This window comes from Microtus pennsylvanicus, chromosome 17 (assembly GCF_037038515.1).
Source record: "Microtus pennsylvanicus isolate mMicPen1 chromosome 17, mMicPen1.hap1, whole genome shotgun sequence".
Classification (NCBI taxonomy): domain Eukaryota; kingdom Metazoa; phylum Chordata; class Mammalia; order Rodentia; family Cricetidae; genus Microtus; species Microtus pennsylvanicus.
The window spans coordinates 12,609,817-12,618,558 of NC_134595.1; the positions used below are offsets into that span (position 1 = coordinate 12,609,817).

The window sequence follows — 8,742 nt, forward strand, 5'->3', positions numbered from 1 at the left end:
TTGCCTTTTTGTCTTAGTGACAGTGTCCTTTGCTTTACAGAAGCTTCTCAGTTTCAGGAGGTCCCATTTATTCAATGTTGTCCTTAATGTCTGTGCTGCTGGGGATATACGTGGGAAGTAATCTCCTGTGCCCATATGTTGTAGAGTACTTCCCACTTTCTCTTCTATCAGGTTCAGTGTGTTCAGCCTGATATTGAGGTCCTTAATCCATTTGGACTTGAGTTTTGTGCATGGCGATAGATATGGATCTATTTTCATTCTTCTACAGGTTGACAACCAGTTTTGCCAGCACCATTTGTTGAAGATGCTTTCTTTCTTCCATTGAATACTTTTAGCTCCTTTATCAAAAATCAGGTGTTCATAGGTTTGTGGGTTAAAATCCGGGTCTTCTACTCTATTCTATTGATCAACTTCTCTGTTTTTATGTCAATACCTAGCTGTTTTCAATACTGAAGCTCTGTAATAGAGTTTGAAGTCAGGGATGCTAATGCCACCAGAAGTTCCTTTATTGTATAAGATTGTTTTGGCTATCCTGGGTTTTTTGTTTTTCCATATAAAGTTTATTATCATCTTCTCCAGGTCTGTGAAGAATTTTGATGGGGATTGCATTGAATCTATAGGTTGTTTTTGGTAGAATTGCCATTTTTACTATGTTGATCCTCCCAATCCAAGGGCAAGGGAGATCCTTCCATTTTCTGGTATCCTCCTCAATTTCTTTCTTCAAAGACTTAAAGTTCTTGTTAAATAGATCCTTCACTTCCTTGGTTAGAGTTACCCCAAGATATTTTATGCTCTTTGTGGCTATCGTGAAAGGTGATGCTTCTCTGATTTCCCTCTCTGCTTCCTTATCCTTTCTGTATAGGAGGGCAACTGATTTTTTGGAATTGATCTTGTATCCTGCAACGCTACTAAAGGTGTTTATCAGCTGTAGGAGTTCTTTGCTGGAGTTTTTGGGGTTGCTTATGTATACTATCATAACATCTGAAAATAATGAAAGTTTAACTTCTTCCTGTCCAATTCGAATCCCTTGGATCCCCTTATGATGTCTTATTGCTATTGCTAGAACTTCAAGCACTATATTGAAGAGGTGTGGAGAAAGTGGACAGCCTTGTTGTGTTCTTTATTTTAGTGGGACGGCTTTGAGTTTCTCTCCATTTAATTTGATGTTAGCTGTCTGATTGCTATAAATAGCTTTTATTATACTTAGGTATGACCCTTGTATCCCTAATCTCTCTAAGACCTTTATCATAAGGGGATGTTGAATTTTGTCAAATGCTTTTTCAGCATCTAATGAAATGATCACATGGTTTTTTTTTTCAGTTTATTTATATGATGGATTACATTGATAGATTTGCATATGTTGAACCAGCCCTGCATCTCTGGGATGAAGCCTACTTGATCATAATGGATAATTTTTCTAATGTGTTCTTGTATTCAGTTCGCCAGTATTTTATTGAGAATTTTTGCATCGATGATCATGAGTAAGATAGGTCTGTAATTCTCTTTCTTGGTTGGATCTTTGTGTGGTTTTGGTATCAGGGTAACTGTAGCTTCATAAAAGGAATTTGGCAATGACTCTTCTGTTTCTATATTTTGAAATACATTAAGGAGTATAAGTATTAGGTCTTCTTGGATGTTCTGGTAGAATTCTGCATTGAAACCGTCTGGACTTGGGCTTTTTTGGATAGGGAGATTTTTTTATAACAGCTTCTAATTCTTTGCGACTAACCGGTCTATTTAGATTGTTCACCTGGTCCTGGTCTAACTTAGGTATATGGTACTTATCTAAAAAAGTGTTCATTTCTTTAACATTTTCCAATTTTGTGGCATACAGGCTTTTGTAGTAAGATCTAATGATTTTCTGAATTTCCTCTGTGTCTGTGGTTATGTCTCCCTTTTCATTTCTTGTTAATTTGCGTATTCTCTCCGCCATTTGATTAGATTGGATAGGGGTTTATCAATCTTGTTGATTTTCTCCAAGAACCAGCTTTTTGTTTCATTGATTCTTGGATTGTTTTCTGTGTTTCTATTTTGTTGATTTCAGCCCTTAGTTTGATTATTTCCAGTCTTCTACTCCACCTAGGTGAGTCTGCTCCTTTTTTTTTTCTAGAGCTTTCAGGTGGGCTGTTAAGTCTCCAATGTGTGCTTTCTCCGTTTTCTTTCAGTGGGCACTTAGTGCTATGAACTTTCCTCTTAGGACTGCTTTCATAGTGTCCTATAGGTTTGAGTATGTTGAGTCTTTATTTTCATTGAATTCAAGAAAGACTTTAATTTCTTTCTTTATTTCTTTCTTGATCCAGGTGTGGTTCAGTAGTTGACTGTCCCGTTTCCATGAGTTCGTAGGCTTTCTAGGGGTAGCATTGTTGTTGAATTCTAACTTTAATCCATGGTGATCCGATAAGACACAGGTGGTTACTAATATTTTTTTGTAACTGTGTAAGTTTGCTTTGTTACCGAGTATGTGGTCAATTTTCGAGAAGGTTCCATGAGCTGCAGAGAAGAAGGTATATTCTTTCCTATTTGGGTGGAATGATCTATAGATGTCTGTTAAGTCCATTTGATTCATTACCTCCCTTAATCCTCTTATTTCTCTGTTAGGTTTCTGTCTGATTGACCTGTCCATTGGTGAGAGAGGTGTGTTGAAGTCTCCTACTATTAGTGTGTGTGGTTTGATGACTGCCTTGAGTTTTAGTAATGTTTCTTTTACATAAGTGTGTGCTTTGGTATTAGGGGCATAGATATTCAGGATTGAGACTTTGTCCTGATGAATTATTCCTGTTATGAGTATAAAATGTCCCTCTCCATCTCTTCTGATTGATTTTAGTTTGAAGTCAACTTTGTTAGAAATTAGTATGGCCACACCTGCTAGTTTCTTAGGTCCATTTGCTTGATTCACCTTTTCCCAGCCCTTTAATCTGAGTAGATGTCTGTCTTTCTGGTTGAGGTGTGTTTCTTGTACACAACAGGATGTTGGATCCTGTTTTCGTATCCAATCTCTTAGACTGTGCCTCTTTATAGGTGAGTTGAGTCCATTGATATTAAGTGATATTAATGACCAGTGGTTGTTAACTCTGGTCATTTTTCCTTTATTTCTTTTTTTGGTAGTAGAGTTTGTGTGTTTCCCTTCTTCGAGTTGTGCTTGTGAAGGGTCATTAGATGTCTGAGTTATTGTGGGCATTATTGGACTCCTTGGGTTATGATTTTCCTTCTATTACTTCCTGTAAGGCTGGATTTGTGGCTACGTATTGTTTAAATTTGTTTTTATCCTGGAAAATTTTGTTTTCTCCATTTATAGTGAATGAAAGCTTGGCTAGGTATAGTAGTCTGGGCTTGCATCCATGGTCTCTTAGTTTCTGCAGTACATCTATCCAGGACTTTCTGGCTTTCATGGTTTCCATAGAGAAGTCAGGTGTAAGTCTGATAGGTTTACCTTTATAAGTAACTTGACCTTTTTCCTTTGCAGCTCTTAATAGTCTTTCTTTATTCTGTATGTTTTGTGTTTTGATTATTACATGGCGAGGAGATGATTATTTTTTGGTTCAGTCTATTCAATGTTCTGTATGCTTCTTGAACCTTCAAAGGAATATCTTTCTTTAGGTTGGGAAAGTTTTCTTCTATAATTTTATTAAATATATTTTCTGGACCGTTGAGTTGTACTTCTTCTCCTCTTTCTACCCCTATTATTCTTAGGTTTGGTCTTTTTATTGTGTCCCAGATTTCTTGAATGTTTTGTGATGAGACTTTGTTGGTTTTGCTGTTTTCTTTGATCAGTGCATTTATTTTCTCTATGGTATCTTCAGTGTCTGACAATCTTTCTTCTATCTCTTATAATCTGTTGGTAGTACTTGTCTCTGTAGTTCCTGTTTGTTTACCCAGATTTTCCATCTCCATCCTTCCCTTGGTTTGTGTTTTCTTCATTACTTCCATTTCATTCTTCAAGTCTTGAACCGCTTCCCTTAACTGTTTGATTGCTTTCTCTTGTTTCTCTTGGTTTTCTTTTTTCTTTTTTTTTTAACAGACTTAATTCACTTTTATTTTCCTTGTATAAAAACCCTTATGTGGTGGCCACAGCTGGAGCCTGGGTCCTCTGAACAGAGACTCTGGTGTGGGTTTTCACAAGATGGTCAGTGAATTCCTGATAAGGAGACTTGGTGAAAACAGTCTCTTTCCAGAGGTCAGGGGTCAGGTAGCTGTAGGTCTTAGAGGTGGCATCAAAGGTGGCCTTGGCAAAGTTGCCCAGGGTGCCAGTGCAGCCCCTGGCTGATGTGTAGCAGTCATCGATGCCAGCCATCATCAGTAGCTTCTTGGGCACAGGAGCAGAGACTATGCCAGTGCCTCTGGGGGCAGGGATGAGACTCACCAGCACAGAACCACAGCGGCCTGTCACTTTGCAAGGAACAGTGTGGGGCTTGCCCATCTTGTTCCCCCAGTAGCCTCTCCGCACAGGGACAATGGAAAGCTTGGCCAAGATGATGGCCCCTCGGATGGCAGTGGCTACCTCCTTGGAGCACTTGACACCGAGACCTACGTGACCATTATAGTCCCCAATAGCGACGAAAGCCTTGAACCTGGTCCACTGGCCTGCCCTAGTCTGCTTCTGCACGGGCATGATCTTTAGAACCTCATCCTTTAGGGAAGCTCCCAGGAAAAGTCAATAATCTCAGATTCCTTAATGGGCAGGGAGAACAGGTAGATCTCCTCTAGGGACTTGATCTTCATGTCCTTAACCAGGCGGCCCAGCTTGGTGACGGGAATCCACTCCTTGTCTTCAAGACCCCTCAGACCGCTGCCGAATCCTCCGCGGAAGCCGCCACGGCCTCCTAATCCTGGGCCCCCGGGTCCTCCGGGCCTTCCCGCTGCACTGGCGTCATCCGCCATTTGGTGTTTTCCAGAAGAAGAAGAAGAGCAAGGGTGCGCGGAAGGGAGTTTTTATACTGCACCCTCTCTTGGTTTTCTTGGGTATCTTTGAGTGATTTATTCATTTCCTCTACCTTTTTGTTTGTAATCTCTAATTGTTTATGACAGTTTTTCACCTCCTGTTTAACGTCCTCTATTGTTTTCATATAATTCACTTTTGAGTTGATTTCCTCTAATTCTTCTGGAGTAGAGTGTACAATTCTTCTTATTTCGGGATCCCTGGATTCTGGTGATGTCATGTTGCCTTTCAGGTTGTTGGAGGAATTCTTGCATTGGCGCCTTCCCATCTCTTCCTTCAAATGGAGCCAGGCGAGGCTTGCTGTCTTGGTCCAGTCTTTGCTGTGACTGACTCTCTGGGTGTATCTCCTCACTGTAGAAGCAGAAACCGTTCCTGTCCAGATGTAATTCCTCAGTACTGAAACATGGACTCCTGGTAGCCCAATGATCCACGAACAAAAGGGAGACCAAGAGTGGCAGGGCGGGGTCGAGTAGAACACAGGAGACCCTGCAGCACAAGCTGAAGGTCCCTGCACTCCCTTTCGGGGGTCCTTGAGTCCTGCCCGATAGGCAGTCACTCACTGCTCTGAGTGGGTAGCTTTAGTGTAGGAGCAGGAAACTGTTCCTGAGCAAAGGACCTTGGAGACAACGCTGGCTTGGGGGTGGGGGGTCATGTGTAAGATTGTCAGCCCTGCAGAAGGAGCTGGAGGAGGGGGGTTGTGCTCTCTTCCGGGACAATCAGACCCTGGATAGCACACACTCACCCATCCAGAAGTAACTCCTCAGCACCTAAACAGGGATGCCTGGTAGCCCAATGAGCCGGGGACAAAAGGAAGAATGTGGCAGGCAGGGCGGGTTCCAGTAGAGCACAGGAGATCCTGCAGCACAAGCTGAAGGTGCCCAGGCTCCCTTGTGGGGGAACCTTGAGGCCTGCTCAGTAGGCAGGCACTCAAGGCTCTGGGTGGGTAGCCTTAGTATATGAGCAAAAAACCATTCTTGAGCACAGGTCCTAGCAGACAGCAGGGCAGGCTTGGGGGGAAGCCCCCCTTTTTATGAGCTCATCCCTCTTCTGGTTGGTAATAGGGCTGATTGGAGGGAGTTAAGAACAAAATATGTTCTTTGGAGTCTGAGGAGCTGGAGGCGAGGCCCCAGGCCACTGAGTCAGCCTTGGCATTGCCTAAGGCCACTGGGTCCTTGGAGGACTGGTTTCCCTGGCAGTGAATAATAGTTACTTCTGCAGGAAGCTGAAGGGCCTCCGAAAGGTTGGCTATAAGGGGTCCTGTTAACTATGGGAGTGCCCTTGGTAGTAAGGAAGCCCCTTTCCTTCCAGAGTGCAGAATGATTATGGGCTATTAAGAAGGTGTATTTAGAGTCAGTGTAGATATTAGGCCAATGGGCTAATTGGAATGGCCTAGTCCAGGTAAGTAATTCTGCCTTTTGTGATGAGGTTCTCATTGGCAGGCGGGTTGCTTCAATTGGGTTAGTGGAAGTGACCACTGTATAGCTGCCTGGTGGTTTCCTGATTTATCTATAAGGGAACTTCCATCAACAAACAGGGTGAGTTGGAGATCTGTAAGTGGCTAGTCTAGAAGACCTGGCCAGGGTGAGGTTAAAGCCTCTATAGCCTCTGGGCAAAATTGAGAAGAGGTGCCAGAGGAAGAGGAAGCAGGAAGGAGAGTTGTAGGAGTTTAGGGCAGGACTGGAGGCCAAAGTAATTTGGGGGGTTTTCTAGAAACAGTAAGTGAAAAACCTTGACTTGTAAAGGCCCAAGGAGAGAGAGAGGGAGAGAGAGAGAGAGAGAGAGAGAGAGAGAGAGAGAGAGAGAGAGAGAGAGAGAGGTGTCTCAGAAGGTCTGAGAGGCAGTGGGTGGAATATACAGTGATTGGCCTGAACAAGGCAATCTTGAGAGCCTTCCGAGTGAGTTTAGCTGCTGCCACCAGGACTCTCAGGCATGGTTGCCATCCACAGATGGTGATATCCAGCTGTTTGGATAAAAAGGCGATAGCCCAATTCAAAGGCCCAGCCTGTTGAGTCAGAACTCCTGTGGCCACTCCTGACCTCTCATCTGTATAGAGATGGTAAGGTCTTATGGGGTCTGGAAGAGCAAGGATGTGGGAGTGATTTCTTTCTAATCTGTTGCTTTCATTGGTTAATTAACAAAGAAACTGCCTAGACCCATTTGATAGGCCAACCCTTAGGTGGGTGGAGTAAACAGAACAGAATGCTGGGAGAAAGAAGCCGAGTCAGGAGTCGCCATGATTCTCCCACCCTACACAGACGCAGGTTAAGATCTTCCCTGGTAAGCCACCTCGTGGGCTATACAGATTATTAGAAATGGGTTAGATCAATATGTAAGAGCTAGCCAATAAGAGGCTGGAACTAATGGGCCAGGCAATGTTTAAAAGAATACAGTTTCCGTGTAATTATTTCTGGGCATAATAAGCTAGCCGTGCAGGAGCTGGGAGGGAACGCAGCCCGCCGCTCCATATTACAACAGAGCAAGAGCAGGGGCTGTTAGAAGGGCATCTCGCAGTAGAGAGAAGAGGTGGCAGACAATGGGCTGGGTGGTGAGAGGCCCCATGGAGGTCTCTCTGGCTGTCTGGTACAGGGGCTTAACTGTAATGGAAAAGTTAGGGATCTAATGGTGAAAGGAACCCTAGCAAAAATGAGAGGATTTCAGCCCCTGTGGTTGGGGGCTGTAAATCCCGCAGAGCCTGGACACTGTCGGAGGTGAGGGTCTTTGACCCCATGCTAAGTTGAACACCCAACTATACCACTGTAGGAGAGCAGAGCTGAGCCTTAGTTGGTGAAACTTGATATCCGAGGGATCCTAGGAAGTTCAGAAGCACAAAGGTGGCCTGTTGGGACAGAGACAATGTAGGACTGGGGAGAAGGAGATCAACAACATACTGGAGGGGGCTGCTGGGTAAAAGTTTGAGAAATCTCGAGCCAGAGCTTGGCCAAAGAAATGGGGGATGTTCCAAAAACCCTGAGGGAGAACAGTCCATGTAAAATGTCTAGAGGACCGGGAGTCAGATTCCTCCCCCATGAAGGCAAAGAGGACTTATGAGTCAGGATGCAAAGGGACAGTGAAGAAGGCATCTTTTAGGTCCAGAATAGTAAAGTAGGATGTGGTAGGAGGGACGTTAGACAGGAGATTGTATGGGTTGTTAACCAGTGGGTGAACTGGAATAACTGCCTCATTTATGATGCTGAGGTCTTGAACCAAGGGGTAAGTGCCAGAGGACTTACACACAGGAAGGATTGGAGTGTTGCTGGGTGAGTCAATCGGAATAAAAAGTCCTTGAGGTAGGAGACGGGTGATAATAGGCTTAAGGCCTCCATGGTGGGTTTCAAAAATAGGAAACTTGGGTCTGGAAAGGAAGGACAAAGGGTCTTTATGGTGAACTAATACTGGCTGGTGGTGAGTAGCAGCCACAGGAGTGGAAGTGTCCCATACCTGGGGATCTACTGGGTCAGGGAGGGTGGAACAGAACAGTCTGGGGTAGGAACCTGTGAGGCTGTTAAAGTGAGAAGAAAGTGTGACTCAGGAGAGTGTGTGGGGGCCAAAATAAGTGTGGTCCTAAAGCAGCTGAGAATATCTTGGCCCAGTAAAAATGCAGGGCAAACAGACGTAACTAGGAAGGAATGAGAGAAGAATCGCCCTGCAAGGATGAAGGGCAGTGGCAAAGTTTTAAGTGGGGAAGAGCGGGTCCCATCTACCCCCATGACTGAAATTGGTAAGGGGAATATAAGGCCCGAGTGAGATGTTAAAACAGAGTAGGTAGCTACCATGCCCAAAAGAAAAGTAATGGACTTACCCGCTAC

The 8,742-nt window shown here is 44.0% G+C and overlaps 1 pseudogene; it reads right to left on the reverse strand.

Moving 5' to 3' along the window:
- Positions 1-3,991: 3,991 nt before the first annotated feature.
- LOC142836868 (small ribosomal subunit protein uS5 pseudogene) lies at positions 3,992-4,925 on the reverse strand (annotated as a pseudogene).
- Positions 4,926-8,742: the final 3,817 nt, after the last annotated feature.